Below are 20,921 nucleotides of genomic sequence, written 5' to 3'. Positions count from 1 at the left end.
GTCTCTCAGTGGGATCCATTAGAATTCGCTGGTAGAATCTAGTGTCGGAAAGGAGGGCGAGGCATTGTTGGTGGTATCCTGCTTGTGAAAGAATCACTGTGCCTCCCCCCTTATCCGCAGGTTTTATCACCAGGTTTTCATTTTTGCTGAGATCTTCCATTGCTAGGCGTTCTGTCTTAGTTAGATTTTGGAAGGCTTTTATGCCTGTTGTGTCCAGATTGTCTATGCCCTTGAGAAGAGCTTGCTCAAAAGCTTGTAGTTCCGGCGGTACGCAGGCAGGGGGGGGGTTGAAAGTAGATTTCTTTCGGAGAGTAGTATCTCCCTCGGGTTGTTTTGTAGTTGAGTTGGAGAAAAAGGCCTTGAGCTTCAAAGTTCTGCAAAATTCTGCCAGTTCACTTTTGATTTTAAAAGTGTCTATTTTCGGAGTTGGGACAAATCCCAGTCCCTTGTTTAGGACGGATATCTGATCATTTGTAAGTTCTACCTCCGATAGGTTCACAATTAGTGAGTGTTCTTGCTGGTTGATGGTTGCGCTGCTGCCATGCTCCGGGTTTGGACGTTCCTTTGCTGGTCTTGCCAGGTCAGGGACTTTCTTTTTCCTCGGGGCTGTGAGCGGCCTCTGGATAAAAAAGGCTGTTGTTCCTGTGGTGGTTGGTTGTGTTGGCCCGACAACTGTTGGTCCATTAATTGGGGCATTTGTTGCATCCCTTGCATTCCTTGGTGAAAAGGATCTACCCACCCCCCATTGTGTGTCCAGGCAATTCATGATTAAAACTAGGATCTGAATAGTCCACTGTATAATGTACACATGAATACAATGGTCCCCAACCGGTCTGTAACTAAAGGGGTCTTGAATTACATCACGTTCTTATTGTATTCCCTATATTTTGAGGCACAATACCCTTCGAATAACAGAAACTATAATCCCTTCCTCAATGCGCCAGTAGCCATGACGACGTCGGGTTGCCTTCAATACGAGGTGCCGATTTCCTTTAAAAAGAAACTACAACCCGGCTCCCAGCACTCCGGGGGCAGAGTCAGCACAAGGCAGGAGGAAGGACTCCATGCGGGTAATGGCGATGTGATATTTCTCCGTTCTCTCCACCTGGGTAAGCATCAAAATCTAATCTGTCCTGACAGTGGTCCCTGTCTCCGCTTCAGCTCTGTGGCGATTGAAGGCACCCTTGTAGGAAGTAGAAGTTGTAACTACAACAGGTAAGAATCCACAGCATCGCGCAATAGCCGGTTTGTTTGTTTCTCCAATCTTTCCGGAGCGCTGTGTCTGACTCAATAATGTAAATACTGGATATAGCGCAAGTCTAGCCATAATGAGAACCAGAACAACACCTATTGGTTTTCAAACGAAAAGACACAATTGAAAGTTTAATAATGTTGAGTATGAATTGTTCGGCACTATAAAATGACAATGTTACAAGGCTGAGATAGCACTTTGACTACTAGTGATATTCCAGTTGAGCCACAAAATTGATCAGCGCCTGCACACAAAAACGAAATTGCATCTATAACGACAGCCACTTTTCCTTCATCAGTGTTCACGAGCGATTTACAGTGGAAAGTAATTATTTCCCGTAATTTTAAACGCTCTCCGCCATGAAAATAACTTTCATGTTTTGCACTAGTGTAATTATTTTCACTTTATGTTGTTACTGCACCACCCCCCTTTTAGGATCTACTACACCACAGCTAATCAGAGCCTTATGTGTATATTCTTTCATAGATCGAGAAGAATACCATACTCATATCAATGTATTGAGTTGTGGGAATACCGCACAATTCGTGTGAGTAGCTTTATATGTGTTTGTTCGTACCTACCCTTTGTAAGTCCTGACGAAAGCTCTACAGACCGCCTGGCCCAATAGAGCTGAAACATGTCGACAATATTACCTGAGTAATACCATACAGTCCCGTAACTTGGCCTACTAATGAGTATTCGCAATTTTTAATTAATGAAAGCTTGCCCAAATATTAAAAAAATTTCTGGGCAATCCTTTTCATTTTTATCCTATCCTTTTGGGAAAATCCTTTTGTCTCTGGACACTGCACTTGAGACTGGAGGTGCCTCTGGATGAGGCTAGCAGTACACACCAAGAGGAAAAACCCGATGATAACTGCATGAATGACAGTGTGGGGCGGATGAAGCAAATATACCGCTAGCCTAAACATACACTGACTTCTCTGAGGGTTTCCTTATTTTGCACTGAACCAAAAGTCAAACAGTGTAACAAGTGTCCAATTTTGTTGATTGCTACTCAATGTATAATGAGCCCGCAGAAGTGCTTGCGAGACAATGGCTCGTGAATCAAAAAAGTCTCTTATACATTTACCAAACACTTATGTCCCTCCCTTTGTACCTGATCGCCAGCATGGTACATATAGATCATCCTAAATTGACTCCCTTTCAGGTGACATAAAATTACCTTTTAGCAATCATCTAGCCAAGTTTGACACTGCACCTTCAGTGACAAGATGATGACCATCAGTCATGGTGAGCAGTCTAGAGACAACGGGCTACAACGACTACAATGACACTGGAGTAGTATCTCTGGTGTCGTTGTGATGATAGTCCGCCTTTGGTTTTTACTACCGATGATGCCCGGACATACTATATTTCCCATTAGACACTGGGCTTCTTAATTCACGTGTCTACACGGGTTTAGAACATAGGGTGGTTTTTCCCATGTATATGTTCTGTAACCCGGTCACGTACTCTACTTTGTACCAACAATTTTACGTCAATGTGACGATAGCTTTTCATTTTTTACAGACATATTATTCGTCTAAAATTCTTTTGACGTTTAAGTAACAAGTTTGTAAAGTGACTGAGCCTCTCAGTTATCATTTGAACCTGAATCCCTGAATTTTACGGTGAAAGTCTCTTAAAATGCGTTGATATATCTTGCAGCTAAACTACATTTCCCATCAGACCTGTAAGCTTTGACGCAATTCCGCGGCTCCAGGGCACGCAACTGTGGCGCTTTAATGACGGCTTCCTGTCCGTCCAGGTACCTCCCACACAAGCAGCCCAGACGCATGCCAGGAGTACCGACGGACAGGTAAGCCGCCCAGGGAACGTTCAACAGTTCTATTAGGCAGCTACTAGCTCTTTGCCCTTATATCAAATTTGGCACCTTCTATCTGTAATAGACGATCCCTGATGTACTCGGCGTGTGGTGCTCTATGCAGTCGCGCCGCCCACGAGAAATGGTTTGGCAACATTCGGAAGCTCCTACAACGCTTAATGGGTGGTTTCAGATGCTGGCTCATACATTTACGTTCGCTCTATTCTAAGAACTTGAAATGACTTTTTAATACTCGATAAGAATTTCGGTCAAGTTTTAGCTCTCTAGTGTTTACACTGCGGGTGTTTTCCAAAACAAATACGGTAAATACCATGTGTATAAAGGACACCGGCAGCAACACTAATCAGTGAGTGACCGAGTACTATGCACAATAAGATTACCGTGCAATTACCTAAATCTTTAAATAAAACCGAGTTACTAAACACAGCTTTATAGCCCTTCCTTTACGTTTCTTTTCCTTCTCTTCTTTTAGAGCGGTGCTTCATCTATACCTGAGCTGTATGCCGGGTGAGGTGGTGAGTGAATTCCCCATAATTTGGGTGATTGGATACTATTCGATCCATTACATTTGTTTCCTTTATTTTTTTATAAAAAAAAGTGACAATATACATAAAGATTCTATGTTCAGTGATCAGAAAATTCTGACGGAGTAAACTATTGATCAATGCAATCTTTTAATTGTTGTTATTGTGGACTATGGTCATTAACTGTGTATGTCTTTTTTGTTTTGTCCGTCCACTGTTATTTCCTGACCAATTGAATTATCTACATGGACGCACACCAGGTGATATGATTTACATTTATTTTTCACCATTTGTATATCAAGCAGTAGCATTTCGTTAAGGTCCTGATGAAGCAGGCAGAGATCTCTAGACTCTACATCAACTGCAGAAACATGTCGACCTAAATTCTATCTGAGTAGTTATTTGTTGAACACTACCTTGCTCTGTTTTTAAACTTGGGTGTGGATAGGACTACATTAAAATCAAATTCTTTCCACTTCCACAACCCAATCTTACATATTTACATTGCACTTAGCACTATTATTATTATTGTTTTGCACTGCTAGTCAGAATACTCCCTGATACCACTCAATCAGCCACTACTTCATAGTTTCCTTCTAATAGATTAGGCTACAATCTACCTAATCTACAGTGGTTGTCTATCACTTCCTTCGGGTGAAGGTTCCCAAATGATGTAGGGCGGTACAGGATGGGTATCTGATGGGAAAAATTATTTTTTCACCACGAATTATTCTTAGTGGATTTCGTGATTGTACCCTTAGACCACACAGTTGTTAGACAGTTCCACCCACACTGACCCATTGCTATCTATGGATAATGTTATAGCATAGAAATGCACAATAAAGCAGACATTAGTATATCTGTTTTTTTAAACGTACAAAAATGGAAATGCTGATTAAAGTAGCAGAAATCTTTCATAACTATCGTTCTCAAACTACTAGGCCACACTATTCTTTTATTCTTCTCTATCCCTTTAAGAAATATAAATGCCTTTCATAAATAGTTATTTAACATAATAACTGAATTATAGAGCCTGACCTTTTTGTAAAACATTCTGTTTCATGCAAAATGTATTTCTCTTCTTCTCACACCATATGACTTCATTGTATTTAGATTGTTTTCTTTGCCACATATTCATAACGAACAAATGTATTTATGAAAAGAAAATGCCTAATGCAGCTTTCATTTCATGATCTTAACAAAACATACCAGAATTCAAATGTTTCATTTCATAGAGCAGCTCACTGTCACACAATAGGACACCATACAGCTAATAGAGTAGGCTTGCAACAGGTTCCGATGAGAACCTTCGTAGATGTAACTTTTTGCAATACTTTGTAGCCAGCTCTGAATAACTTTATGTTGACATTAACATGAACTATGGGAAGCACGCCGAAGACGACAGACCATCAGAAGATCTTCCTCCATTGGATGCTGAAGACATATTCACCTGTTTTTACAACAGGTTTAGTGGCCTTTCTATATAGTATGTGCTCCTAGCTAGAGACTCAAGGCATTCTATGCGTTTCTACCCTGCCATGCCCCTTAGCACTGCATTGTGCTAGCTCAAATTACCATAATCTATTGCTGATGGTGATTTTCTTTGACTTTTCCTTACGTAGATTGCGGAGACATTCTATCTTTCTGCTGATCATAGCTACTGCTGTGATTTCTCTAACACTCATTTAGACATTTTCTACATGAACTGTCTGGAGTACTCGGCTGACCCTTTATGGAAAGTTTTATCCTTTTCTTAGTTATCTGACTTTGCTTCAAATTCTACTTGCTCTTTTCCAGAAGAAACTCTTTATGGTACAAACCTTAATTTTCTATGCTTGTTCTAACCAATCTTTTTGATTATTTCTGTAATTGATCTGATCTGACTAACCTGAATAAAAGAAATAAAAATATTGACTAATTGCTTAACAAGAGAATACACTTTTAAAACTTCACCAACACTTTCTTTATTGGCTGAACATCAAATGCAAAACATGATGTTGTTGTGAAAATGCTCCATTCTAATACGGTGGCAAAGGTTTATTAACTGAGGAAGGCGCAGAACTTCCAGGTTTGTTAAGTAAGTTTGAAGTGACTCTATTGTAATTTTTATAAGAATTCAAGTATTTAAAATTGTGTTCATATATGATAGTAAACGAAAAAGAAGGCTCTGTGAAATTAAATTTATGCCTAGGGTCATTCAATTTGGATAAGCAGGGAAGCCGCTATTGAATCTAGGTTATCTGGTTTCACATTTTGAAATCAAGCTACCAGATGAGTATCTATGTCTCTCTCTTTCTCTCATTTACGGAGATAGCAGACCCGACTTAGGGCCCCCAGATCCACTACCAAACATACAATGCATATGTTTGTGGGGTGTCACCCCCAAACACATTCTCCAAAACTATAACCCTGTATCTAGCAGTGAGGGAAAGAGCAAGTTCAGGCTCTCCTCTGTGTTTTATGCCTCTTCATGCTGACTGGGGGGCTTCACACAGTGGGCAAGGTCAGCTGTAGCAGCAGGGTGGGCCAACAGAGATTCATCAGTGGCACTGAATTAATCCTAGACAGGATGAAATGTAGGGGATGAAGCAGGTCTAGGTTTACCATATAGTGCCCAAGGCCCATTATGTGTACATCTGAAGCATGAGAGTCTCAAATGTCCCCGCCAGTCCATAAGACAGGGTCATGCTAAATTGCCTACACTGAATGAATGAATGAATGAATGAAAGGCGACTTTTACCGCAAAATTTAGCCCAAGGGCATCAAGGCGCAAGACAGATCATCAAGATGAAATTCCCTAAATGCACCGTTATTGGTATGCCTCAGTAAAAAAACAGGTCTTCAAAGCTTTACGGAAAAGCACAGATGAGGATTGTCCTGTAAGATCAGGGGGAAGAGAGTTCCACAGTCTGGGGGCTAAGATGGAGAAAGCTCTACCTCCCCATGTTGCCTGTGTAAATCTGGGAACTTGGAGAAGATTTTTACTAGATGAGCGTAAAGATCTCGTGGGGATGTAGGGGTGAAGAAGGGACCTAATATCATCTCGACCAGTCCCATACACAGCCCCATGCGCAAGACATAGAATCTTGAAAGAGATCCTAGACTGGATTGGCAGCCAGTGCAGGTCTCTTCTCGCCAAAGATGCTGAAGATAATCTGGGAAGACCAAGAACCATCTTAGCCGCTGCATTCTGGATTATCTGCAATCGGTGGATAAGACTCTTGTTAATACCCACATACAGAGCATTGCAGTAGTCCAGTCTTGAAGACACAAGTGCCACAGCGCTTGCTTCCGAGTATCAGGGGAGAGATAGTGGGCGATCTTTCTAAGGATCCGAACGATACCGCAACAGGTGGAGACCGTCCTGCTGACCTGACGATTGAAAGAGAGCAAGGTATCTAAAAGAACCCCTAGATTTATAGCAAATTGACAAGGAAGGGGGCATTCCCCAAGGGAAGCTGGCCACCAGTCCTTAGACCAGATGTCCTGCTTTCCCCCAAAGATCAGGACCTCAGTCTTCTCCCCATATAATTTCAGGAAGTTCTGGATCATCCAACTAGAGATAGCCTCCCTACAGTTCCTGAATTTCAGGGCAGAATCCCTCACTGACTGGGTAAGAGAAACCATGATTTGGGTGTCGTTGGCATATGACAACACCTCAAGCCCAAAAGATCTCACAACCCTGGCAAGGGCAGCCACATAGATGTTAAAAAGTGTGGGGCTTAGTGCGGAGCCCTGGGGGACCCCACACTGCACAGGTTTAGATGGAGAAAAGAACTCACCCAGCTTCACCCTTTGTTCTCTTTGGCTAAGAAAGGATGCCAAAAGACTTAAGGCAGGTCCTCCGACTCCTTTCTCCCTAAGGCGAGTGATTAGAATAGAGGGGGACAGAGTATCGAAGGCCGCCGTGAGGTCAAGCAGGACCAAGATAGTCGTGTAGCCCTTGTCGACCTTCAGGCGGATGTTGTTCACAACCATATGAGGGCAGATTCGGTGCTGTGTGATTTTCTGAAACCGTGCTGAGACGCATCTAGGAGAGTATAATCCTCCAAAAAGGAGCTAAGGTGATGATTAAGATGTGTTTCCAAGATTTTTGCAGGAGCAGGCAAAAGAGAAATAGGCCGAAAATTCTTCAATACCCCAGGGTCCAAAGTGGCCTTCTTCAGAAGAGGTTTGACGACCACCATTTTCCATGAGAGAGGGAAAACTCCCTTCATAATAGCAGAGTTCTCCATAAGAGGAGGGATAACCACTACCCTACAGGCCTTCAAAACCCTGAGTGGACAGGGGCCTAAGGGGGAGCCCGATCTAGTGGTATCAAGAAGCTGATTGATCCGCTCCAAAGTAAGGAGAGGGAAATTCAAAAAACTAGGAACGGATTCATCAGCCTGGCACCCCATCGTGGGAGGGACAGGAGAAGGGGGAGGTTCCAACTCATGGTTGAGGGATTCAAGGGTGTCATAAATATCTGCAATTTTATAATGGAAAAAAGTCGATATTCCATCACATAACTCCTGACTTTCCACTACATTGTCAACCACCCAAATCGTGGAGAGCGAATCTATAATCTTAAAAAGATCTCTGGGGGAGTTAAGGGAAGCAGTCAGATTAGCGAAATGGGTCCTCTTTCTCTCTATAATCGCCAACTTATACTCTTTTAGGAGAAGTTTGTGCTGTTCCTTCTCTGCTGGGTCAAGCCGCGTCCGCCACAACCTCTCCTGTTTTCGACAGCCCTGCCTCAACAGCCTCAGGCTGTCTGAGAACCAGGGGGCAGAGGGGCTCTTTCTGGCACAGTAGTGTTGCTTAACAGGGGCGAGAGTATCGAGAGCCTCAGAGATGGTATTTGAAAGTTCAAGGGCAGCAGAATTGGCGTCCGGCCCTTTATTGGACCCAAGTTTCTTCATGAAAGGGGAGAGTGTGTCATTATTAATCACCTTGAGGTTCCTTCTAAGTTCCCATTTCTTAGGCTCCCCGGGGGAGGAGACAATGTGTTGGTATTTAAGCTCCAAAGGGCAGCCATGTGGTCAGACCAGGTGAGTGGAATTGGAGTACCTGCCTTCAATCTAGCATCGTTTGAAAAGACTCCATCAAGCGTGTGGCCCGCCTGATGGGTAGGACTTTTCACAAGCTGTGAGAAACCGCAAGAGTCGAGGGTTTCCACTAAAGACAGGGTGTCTCTGGAGCCTACGTCTTCCAAATGAAAATTGAAGTCCCCTAAGAGGGAGAAATTGGGCCTATCAATAAAGGGTTCTAGCACCTTAATCACATCCTGACTGAAAGCAGATCTAGGACATGGAGGCCTATAAAACAGGATGCCAAAAAATGAAATAGAAGGGGTGGAATTAATGGAAAAATACAAAGCCTGAAAGAAATCTGAGGGGGTGGAGAGACATTTGGTACGACAGATGGAACAGGTTTGATGTAGTATACCTAACCCCCCTCCTCTTCGCCCAATTCTATCTGTCCTGGTCAGGACATAGCCCTTAGGAATTGCATCTACAAGATCGGGACCTGAGGACTCCGAGGCCCAGGAAGCGCGCGGGGCTCCTCCGCTGGTCTTGGATGTGTTTATGTGCCCCCGGGGTAAGCCAGGTCCCGGGGGCTGCTCCCACAAGAAGTCAAGTCGTGAGGTGCACCGTCGCGCTCCCCCGTGAAGATGCCCGCAGGGTGCCAGGAGCCCACACTGGGCCCCGAAGAGGAGTGGAAGCCGGGGAGCAAAATGCCCTGGGGCCCGAGATCCCAACCCTGGGCCCCGATTCTCTGAATCTAAGTCAGGGAATGCCGGCAGGCTCCCCGTGAAGAGGGCGAGGAGCCCGGGACCCCATCCCTGGGCCCCGAAGTGAAGGAAGGCAGGGGAATGCCGTCGGTCCTGCAGGAGTCTTCACATCTGTCCGCCGGAGCGGGAATACCAGACCTGCGGCGCCGGCTCCCGCGGCAGCATGCGATGGTGCTGGCCGGGCAGGGAGCTGGCGGGGGCAGCCCGGGGTGGGCTGCCTTCCAACAATTGAGCCAAGCAGGGTTCCTGGGAGAGGTCGGGACCCCGCACAGGAGAAGAGGAGGCGCTGGGGGCACGGGTGGGACTGGGCCCCCGAACAACAGACGGAGTGCCGCGGGTGGGCTCCCCGAGCTGCCAGAGCTGGCACAAAGTGGCAGGAAGGGCAGCCCGGCTCTCCACGGAGCAGCGGGGGAGCCGCTGCTCTAATATACATGGGCTGGGAAGAAGCGCCCCATAATGCCTTGCAGGTCTGGACTGGCCTGAAAGGAAAAGCCATGTTTTCTTGGTTGGTGGTGACCCCAGGAGGACGGGGTCACTGCCAAAATTGTGCCAAGGTGCAGGAGGAGATGCAGGAGCAATGCCGACTCCCCCAGCATGAAGATGAGAAGTCCCCCCCATGTCTCTAGGGGAAGTAAAAGAAACAACCACTCAAGGGCTCAGCCAGCCGTCATCAGCATCGCCAAGCTGGAACTTTTGTTCTGCAGCTGGGGGTGCTTAGTGACTGCCTCAAGGTATTGAAATCTGAGTTTGGGGATGTCGGGAAGAGGGCATCCCCTGGAGCAGAAGAGGTGTAATTGCACCAGAAATGCATTTACCAGTGTTATTTATTTTAGAAGGACTGTAAGTCACACGTGTAATGTGAAGTACCTATATAAGGTGGAGTCATTAGCAAAGTGGGGTTATGTTGCCAGACATTCCTGCTAGGGTGTCTGGCTGTAAATGCTTAATCCTGTGATGTTATCTGTGATGCCTTTTAGAGGCTGTGATTGCAATGCATTCCAACTGTTATCAGCTACGACAAGTACCTCATTTAAAGTGATGCCCAAACGTGTATTCTTGCTACTGCTTTAGGAGAAGGACAACCCAGACTGTTAGCCACTAAAATGTAGAGGTGTATACTGTATGGACAGTATGAGATGCTCAGTCAGGGTTATGTGTCTCCAGGGCAGGTGTACCTATTTATAGTGCTTGTCGAGATGATGGGGTGGGTAGCCACTGGGATGGTGCCAGTTGGTAAGGCCCTCGCTCCAGGTTGTGTCAACCCACTGCATTAGGGGGCAAGATGATGTGCATACATGGGAGTGGTGGTACTAGGCCCCTCCCCCCTGAGGGAGGGGTAAAGATGTTATGTAATGTCACAAAGGAACTCCAACAGCTTATGTATATTTATAAATTGGTGCATAGTAATAAGTAGTGTGTGTGTTTAATAAATGTACTCTTACTTTTATAAAGCAAAATACAGACTGGACAAACAATTATTGAGTGTTATTTCTGCGCACCTATATTGGCGATAACCAGCCCACACCACCTACTTTGAGAAAGCCTTGGACTGCTCTGCAACGCTACCCTCTGAGAGTCAAGCGCTACAATAGGGTGTTTGGTTCCCAGTGAAGGAGATATTTGACATGTTATTTGTGCAGGCCTCACAGATACTACCTTGTTTTCCAACAATGTCCCAGTCTGGTTTCGACGCTCTGGGCAATGGTTGGGGCCCTGCGTGTGTCACACTCTTGTCCACTCTGTCCCCCGCCCATTTACAGACTGGCATCTTGCTACGTCAAAAATCCCTTTTTAAAAACACACACAAGCAGGCACCAGGCCAGGGCTTATTGTAGGACCTCAAAGTTTGAGGCTTGAGGTTTTTTGGTTTCCTGTGCAAGAAGGCACTTAGCGTTTCAGTATTTTGTATTTTTCTTCATATCACCTGTCTAGAAAAGATAGGAATTGCCTGTCCACGTCTGGCTGTTGGCAGGGCATGTGAGTAGACAGGGCAGGAAAGGTCAAGTTACTTATGCGCCAGGGCGTGCCAGTGTTTTTTTAAGTAAGCACTGGTGTGATGATTCATGTGCCTGTCTAGTTCTCTCAGCTTTTGCAGGTGGTTCTAAGGGTTAAAACACTGAAGGTGTTCACCTGACCATATATGGTGACAGGTAAGGGAGGCACATAGTACTGACAGTGTTGAAGTCTTCAGCTTTTGCAGGTGTAAAGGGTAAGGCACCAAATGCAGAAATAGGAAAAGGGGCGTGCCCTTTAGCTTGTTGCATTTTCTCATTAATATTGCAATGTTTCTGTGTTCATAATGAAATAAGAGGAAGTGCTTCAGTTTCAAAAGCTCCCTTTGTGTTTTCCTTCCCTCTCAGTTCAAGGGAAAGTTATTTTTAGTGCTGTTTTTTAGAGTTTTTGGAATGTATAAATTCTTGTTTTTCATTCTGTCTCTTACAAATAACGGCCATTGTGAGGTTTGTAAATACTTGCCTTCTCCAATGAGTTGTAAATAAGTTGTTGCCTTTTGATTAAGCTGCTGTCTTTCTCTTTGGGCAGCTTATGATTTTTCTATCTCCACGTTTTCAAGTGAGTGTTGTGTTTCCTTGTAATATTTGAGTCCTGCGCAAGAACACAAGTGTGCTATATTGCATATGGTTTTGGTGTTTCACACTAGCAAGATACAATCTAGGAAAATTGTATACATGGTGTAAATGTTGTTAAGCGAGAATATAATGCAGATCTGTAACATTTGCATATATCATATGTGAATTTTGGAGTACTCCTTCCTGTTAGTTTATTTGTGTATGTATTCTGTTGTTTTGCATGTTCACTTAAAATGATTTATGGACCTCAGTTTCATGGTGATACATAATTAGCTAAATAACTGTGTCAGCGGGGCTCAAAATACCCTCTGTCACCTCACCCACTTGATAAAAGAGTCTAAATATTAAAAAAGAGCGTTGTAGCTGTTAGCTTTATTACCAGCTTTCTTTCAAAGAAGCCCTCTAGGAAAAGATTAAAATAGGCTCACAAATTGACACGTTAGACTGTGAATAAAATAAACTTTTTTTTTTACATAAATAGGTAAAAAATAAAAACTACTCCTAAATATAGCCAATACTTGCTTCTCTGCAACATTTCACTGTAAACTAAGACAGGTAAACTGCACTACAAAGACAGCTTCTTATGAGGAGGAGGGTAGGGAGAGGAGGGAGGTAATTCTGCACATATTACACATTACACTGGGGAGAGAGAGGATGTGGCCTAACGGATAGGGCGGTCGACCTCAAATCTGGGGAACTGGGTTTGAGTCTCGGCAATGACGCTCAAAATCCGGTGATTCTGGGCAAATGACTTAGGGCCATATGTATCATGCCCAAATGCGTTCGCAAACGCCGAAATTCTGCGAATTTCGGCGTTTGCGAACGCATTTTCGCAAAATGGTATGTATCATCCAAATCTGCATGCAAAATAAGGAATCGCAAAATTTGCGATTCCTTATTTTGCAATTGCATTTAAGGAATCGCAAATTTTGCGATTCCTTAAATGCAATGTAAGAAGCCAAAAAAATGTGCTAAATGGCCTTAAGGAATCGCAAATTACCACCAACTTCTAGTTGGTGGTAAGTTGCGAATTTCTTGAAAAATGCACATTTTTGCATTTTTCAAAGTGCCATGTGACGCACATACATGCCCTTAGGGCATGTATGTGCGCCACATGTGCACCCATGCATATTTCAGGGGTGCAACAGGGTGTCCTTTGGACCCCCCTGCATCCTTGAAATTATTCTCAATTTGCGATTAGTAAATTGCGAATCGCAAATTGAGAATAACTTCTCATTCATTCCTATGGGCCTCCTAGCCCATAAAAATGAATGGGAAAGTATTCCTTAAGGAATATCAAGAAATCGCTAAAAATAGCAATTTTCTTGATACATACCAATTAGCGATTCTGAAATAGCGATCTCTTAAAAATCGCTATTACAGAATCGCTAATTGGTACCTTGATACATATGGCCCCAAATCTCCCTGTGCCTAACAAAAATTTATGTTTCCTTATGTAAGGTACTCATGTCAAAAGATGTGATACCTGATACCTTCGGGTCAAGTTAGCACTATAGAAAACTGCGTGGGAAAAAAATGTGTCATGATGCTATGTTAATACACAATGACGGACTGACTAACAGACCTTCTGACGTTTAATTTGTATTCTACGTTACCATACACATGTGTGGTATTACTTACCACACTTGACAGCCCCACTGTTCTTCTGTTGTTCCCACTACTGCTCTCCTGAGACTAGGATCCTTGGTAATATGGTACTAGAAGTTTTTGTGTGTAAATGTACTATGATGGGAGGGACACGGGTCAGAGGACCACCTCCTTCGGCAGAGATCTTCGATGCTCTGCCTCCACCAGAGAACAGACACAGTTGGCTAATACAAGAGAGATTTTGGAAAAATAGGTTCACGAACAAAGATGTGAGTGACACTGGACTAAGACCGACGGAAATATCGGGGCAGATGGTGAACAGAAGACAGAAGGGAGGAATTCGCAAAACTAGCTTGTTCTTCTATACCGATTTCAAGTGCACAGAACTCAGGAGACAAGAAGGGAGACAGATTGGTGCGATGGAATGCACACTAACTACACCCTTTTCCATCTTGGATCAAACATAACCTTTCCTGGCCTCAAAAATTCGATAACACATATGCCCTATCCACGACAACGGACCTTACACTTCAGTAGTACAATCTTGGAAATGGTTTATAAAGTGCAACAATGGCGTACATACAAATTGTATTTAAAATTCTGGATGAGAATCGGGAAAATAGGCAGGACCAGAATACACTCCACAAGACAGGTCCAATGCATTTGCCCACAGAAGCAGTTACAATTACATCTACAACATTGTTAGACAAGCTCACAGACCCGCAACTTGAAATGCATGACTGGCCTCAATGCGCAGAGTCACGACACCAGCTAATAGAACTACTACTTGCATGTGATTGCGTGGCAAAGGATTTATGTCTATTATGTGGTCTTTTATGAGAAAAACACTAAAAGAACAGGCTTATTTCACAACATGCATGATGCATAATGCACCTCAGAATGGGCTCTATTTTAAGGATAGCACAATGTACAATTGGGATTCAGCACAAATAATGCTTTTTTGAAATTATGCGGTGTTGAAGGGTTAAAAGATTTTTTGGGGGACTGCCTTTATATTAACGCTCCTGGCTGGCCACAGAGTCTGAGCATTGAGCCCAGACCAAAGGAACATAATGCAATACGTTTCCTGTGGTTATGAACAGAACAGAAAGAAAATATAGGTAGCAGTGTCAGTTTAGACGCATATTTTTCATAGCAGAGAATAATGCAAATATTAACATGTAAAGTACATGTATATTACTAAAAATAGGATTGAATCCTCTTAACAATTTGTAGTTTGTATAGAATCGACGAAGAGATGTAAATGTATGAACTGTACTGAAATAATAGTGTATAAGTTTCCTCTCCTAACATTTTATTTTCAGGTGCAGGGAAGTAGGAGAGGAGCTATTTGTTTTTCATATGTGTCTGATGTATGTTTTGTTTCATGGTGCGATTGTAATCAGCTGATGCCCAGTTCAACAGATTTTGTCAGTGCGTTGAGAAATATTATCGTTGTTTTAGGGAATAGTTTTAAAGAATTAATTCAGAGAGACTGATTCTCTTCCCCTGAGTGATTGAAATGCCCGTATTGAACTAAGAGTTAAGCTAGAAAAGAAGAAAAAGATAAATATATATATATATACATATATATATATATGCATGTTTATACTTATTGTTTTCAGAATGTAATAGGAAGATCATTTACATTTATGCATAAAAGTGAACATTGTTCAACAATGCATTTAGCATTCTCCTATAATTCATTTTTATTTTATTTTTTATGTTTGCAATTTCATGTATTTGCGTGATCACATTCTATTCATATGTACTGCATATTGTTTTTATAAATATTAGTCTGGCCTTCATTATTTCTGAAACTTGTATTTCAGTTAGTCTTTTCACTATTTCCATGATGTAATGCAGAGAAGGCGTATACACTTTTTTGTATTGTCCCACCTTTATTGTTACTATATAAGTCTCTTATTGTTTTGGGCGCGCTATGTGAACAAGCTCCCTGGTGGAGCGAAACGCGTCATCCTTTATGGAATAAACCGTCTTCCTGCAAACTCAGTTGAGTAGTGATTGTTGTTTGGCTATATTCCGCTGCATCGTGTGAGTCTTCTGAGGTCCAGACCTATCAAGTTCCGCCGTTACTCGACGGAACAAGGACTGCTTTTTTCATATATATATATATATATATATATATATATATATGTTATGTTATAAATGTTTTTATATCGCGCTCTGCTACTACAAAGTATCCTGGCGCGAAGAGTGAGGTTATCCAGAAAAAAAAGCGCATAGGAAAAAATTATTATATGGTAATGTTAAACAAATGTGTTTTGAGCCCCTTCTTGAACATAGAGATTGTCGGAGACGCTCTAAGATGCAGCGGGAGAGCGTTCCAGGCCCTGGCAGTCTGAACAGAAATGGATTGACCGCCCAGTCTTGAATATTTAAATTTGGGCATGGTCATTTGGAACAAATTTGCAGAGCGAAGAGCGCGACGGGGAACATACATGACAAACCTTTTTTGCAGATACAACGGACCTAATTGGTGAGTGGCCCGAAACGCAAGAACCAAAGAATTAAACAGGATTCGATGGGCGACTGGGAGCCAGTGAAGATTGTGAAGGTGAGATCGCACACTGGCTCTCCTGGGAAGTTGGAATAAAAGCCGCACAGCAGCATTTTGGATGACCTGGAGCCGCTGGATAAGATAGGCAGGTAAGCCACTGAACAGTGCGTTGGCATAATCGAGCCTAGACAAAATGAGGGCACCAAACCCGTTTCTTTAGCCTCTCTCGGGAGGAGTGGGAAGAACCTTTTTAACGCTCTAAGAGTGGCAAAGCAGATACCAGTCAATTTTTTTAGATGGTCTTCAAACTTAAGATCCTGCCCAAACCAGACCCCTAGATTTTTCGCTGGGCCGCCTATTGATTTAGGGCCGGGCAGATCGACTGGCCAAATGTGGTCTCTGAAATTGTCTGGAAAGGTACCATAAAAAAGAACCGCTGACTTTTCATCATTACACTTAAGCTGTGCCAGGGCAAGCCAGCGGAAGACAGAGGCAAGACACGAGCGCACCACCGAGGCATCCAGATTGTCCTTCGGCCAGGTGAACAACAACTGGGTGTCGTCGGCGTAGGCCATTATTTTGGCCCCCAGCTGCTCAGCCAGATGAATTAAGGGGGTCATGTATATATTAAACAGCAGGGGGCTCAATGTGGACCCCTGGGGCACACCTGTAGTAAGATTCTTTGGTCGCGAGGCATGAGGCGGCATCCACACTTGTTGCGTCCTATTGGTCAGGAAGGAAGTAATCCAGGAGAGGACACGTCCAGAGATGCCCACCTCCGCCAGCCTGGCCAGGAGCAGAGCATGGGGCACCGTGTCGAAGGCCGCAGAGAAGTCCGACAAAATCAGGACCGCTCTGCCGCCCCCATCAAGACACTCCCGGACGGCCTCAGACACCTCAACCAATGCCGTTTCTGTGCTAAAGGCCGCCCTAAACCCAGATTGAGCTGGGTGAAGGGCCTGAGAGGATTCGATGAAATTATCCAGTTGTCTGAATACAATCTTCTCGCAGACTTTCGCGAGCGCAGGAAGCAGCGAAATGTGACGATAGCTAGAGGTGGCCGAAGGATCCAACCCTGCCTTCTTCAAAAGTGGAAGAAGTTGGCTTGCTTCCAGCAAGAAGGGACAGTGGCAGAGGAGAGGGGGAGGTTCACAATCTGAGTTGCCTCCTGGCAAACAATGTTCGCTACCCCCCCTAGAACCCTCGCCGGGCAGGGGTCCGAAGGCGATCCCGATTTCAGAGATTCAAGGACTGCCAGCACATCCGATTGCATGGCTGGATTGAAGTTCATAAATTGGGCGTTGGTTTGAGACAACTGTAGAGATGGAGGGACCGGTAGAGACTGAAAATTGCCACCGACCCTCTGTAGGCCAGCTTGGATTTTAGCGATTTTATCGTCAAAGAAAAACGAGAGTTCTTCACACCAGAGATCAGAAGATGGTAACACGGGAAGCGCGGCACATGGAGATAGAAAGCTCTGAACTATGGCAAAGATTTCTTTGCTATTATTATCCGCTTTCTCAATCCTCCCAGCGAAGTAGCTGCTCTTGGCGGCCCTAATCGCCGCATAGTATTCCTTTTGTGCTATACGCAACCTGCTCTTAGTCTCAGGTAGGTAGGCTTGTCGCCATACCCTCTCCAGTTTTTTACAGCCAGATTTAAATTCCCGGAAGGAGTGGGTGAACCAGGGTTTGGAAGGGGTGGACCGAATCCTTCTGATCCGACCCCTGTTAGTAGGCATAGCAGACCCTTGTTCCACCCAAGAATTGAAGACACTGACCGCGGAATCGATCTCCAACGGCAGAGCAGGACGGTTTCGGGCAAGGGAGTCTGAGAAAGTAGCCAAATTGATCTGCTGAGAATGAGCCTGAGGGGGGGATTCCCCCTACCCTCATCTCTATTCAGGGACCAGGCGAACTGAATCAGAGCGTGGTCTGACCAGGTAACCCTTTCCGGGGGTGTCATGGTGATCTCAAAATTAGAACACACCAGATCTAGAAGATGGCCAGCCTCATGAGTTGGGGCATCAACCCATTGAGTAAGGTGAGCCATAGATAGAGCTTCACCTAAGCGAATGGTCTCGATAGAGTCGCACAAATCAACGTGTATATTAAAATCACCCAAAAGGAGATACCTTGTGAATTTCAGGGCGCGCGGAACAATGACCTCCTCCAGCCCCCCAACAAAACTACCTACATGGCCCGGAGGGCGGTATAGAAGGGTACCTCCCAAGGTGAAGTGAGGGGTAAACACCACAGAAAAATGGAACAGCTCCGCCTCCCCCAAGGGGTCTTGAGGTTCGATCGCAAAAGCCCATTGGTCCCTATAAATCACAGCAAGGCCGCCCCCTCTACCGATCGGGCGGTCAGCCCTGGTAATCCTAAAACCACGGGGTATTGCAAGCTCCACCACCGGAGCGCAGGAATCCGTAAGCCATGTTTCTGTGATAAAGAAGAGATCAAGCTGATTCTCATCTAAAATCTCAAACACGTCAGCAGCGTGTTTCACCAGAGACCTGGCATTAATGAGCCCCGCTTTAATAGCCGTCGGGTTAATCTTCGCCTGATCCAAAGGGCACGGCGGGGTCCCAAAGCAGAACTTACATGAGGAGCAAATACGCGACAGGCTATCTGACACATCCCATGGGCTATCAGCGCCACATCTAGCAGTATTCAGGGCAGCTAACTGTTCAGAAGAATACCTTAGGGGAGCACGTTGAGGAGTCCATGAAAGGCAAGCAGGAGCTCTGGCCCTGGGCCCGGACGGGCACAGACGGGCCCTCCTTTGGCGCTCCTTCGGCGCGCAGATGGCGCGCCCGCGGCGCACGACCGCTGCGCGCTCGTCTGATCATGGCGTTATGAAGGGTCGGCCGAGAAAACACTAGAGCGCCAACCCCGAGTGCAATGCGGTCCCACCTAACTTCCGGGTACCGCTGGGGTCGAGCGCTGACACCGTCACAGTCGGACTAGGAAGGGGGAATGTGCAAAAACGCTAAATGTGCAAAGAGCAAACAGCAATAAGTGCAAATAAGGCAAGCAAATAGATTTGGGCACAGGCTAAGGGCGGAAATAGATTTTAAAAATACAGACACAAAGCACACTTTAAAAACGTTGAGATACAGCTATTTAAAATATTAATCAAAGCGTGTTAAGAAAGGGGTCAGAAATGGTAAAATGCGAGGCTCAATGGCAGCAAACACTCACTCAGGATCGCGCTCGCCTCCCCCCTTGAATATGAAGGGTCGGCCGAGAAAACACTAGAGCGCCAACCCCGAGTGCAATGCGGTCCCACCTAACTTCCGGGTACCGCTGGGGTCGAGCGCTGACACCGTCACAGTGGGACTCGGAAGGGGGAATGTGCAAAAACACTAAATGTGCAAAGAGCAAAGAGCAATAAGTGCAAATGAGGCAAGCAAATAGATTTGGGCACAGGCCGAGGGCGGAAATAGATTTTAAAAATACAGACACAAAGCACACTTTAAAAACGTTGAGATACAGCTATTTAAAATATTAATCAAAGCGTATATATATATATATATATATATATATATATATAACCTACTGGCGATAGCCAGTAGGTATATATAGTTAGGACCTAGCTACCATAGGAAATCCGCAACATTCTATTGGGAATAACTTTGGGGCCGGTTGAGGAATTTGCGTGTAATTTTCAAAAATTTAGGCCAGCTCCGCTCCGCATATGCCCTGGATGTTTCGGGGGGATTCGTCATGCGGGGGGTGAGAAAAAAGGGGGTCCCAAAACGTGTTTTCCCCATGTTAATTTCCATAGGACGAATAGACAAGGCTACAGCCCGAACCACTGAATGGAATTACACCAAACTTTGCAAAATTGTAGGGACTGGTACACAGAAGTGCCTTTTCTATATTTGGTGAAAATTGCTCCAGTGGTTTTTATGAAAATTAACTTAAAAAACACATATATATCTATATGCGCGCTTCGAGCGCTTACCTGTACGCGTACCGGGGAGCGCACCCTGCGCGCCACGGAAGTGCACGAGCGGAAAGCTGATTGGCTCTCGGGTGTCTGTGAACATTCCAAACGGTCCGGAGAGTCCGCCATCTTGTGTCTCGGTAGAACCGAGACACAAGAGGTGGAAAACAAAAGGGGAAAACTATAAAAGGGGGCGGAGTAGAGACCTCTTGACCCCCTAGGTTTTGTCAGGGGGGCCTAGGAGGACCCCGAAGGGCAAAAAAATTAATATTTGTTTTTTAAATTTCGCGGAGTACGCGCTGGGTGCAATGCCATGTACGCTTACAGGTACGCGTACCCTGAGCGTACCACGGGGAAAAGCAAAAAATATTTTTTTTTGGGGGCCTGGGGGGTCCTTGTGGGACCCCCTGAGCAGGCCTAGGGGGTCAGCGTGCTTCTACCCTGACCCCTTTGCGTGTTTTGCACCTTTGTTTCACTGCTTTCTTGTGCCTTGGTTCTACCGAGGCACAAGATGGCTTGCCAACACTTCCTGGTTTGGAGTGTTGATAGGCAGTGGCAGCCAATCAGCATGCCTTTCACAGGAAAGCAGCATGCTCATTGGCTGTCAACACTTCTAACCAGGAAGTGTTGGCATTCATTTTGTGCTAGGTAGACCGAGGCACAAAAGAAGCAGAAAAACAAACGTGTAGAATGCAAAAAGGGGACAGGGTAGAAACAACCTGACCCGCTAGGGCTGCTCAGGTGGTCCCACAAGTATATTAACATATTTAAACGTTATCCGCTAATAGAATTAGCATTTAAAAAACCTTGCGAATTCACTGAAAAAACCATAGGTTTCATGCCTTATATAGT

The sequence above is a fragment of the Lissotriton helveticus genome, chromosome 4_1 (genome assembly GCF_964261635.1).
Source record: "Lissotriton helveticus chromosome 4_1, aLisHel1.1, whole genome shotgun sequence".
NCBI lineage: Eukaryota > Metazoa > Chordata > Amphibia > Caudata > Salamandridae > Lissotriton > Lissotriton helveticus.
Note: the sequence above shows the minus strand (reverse complement) of the source record.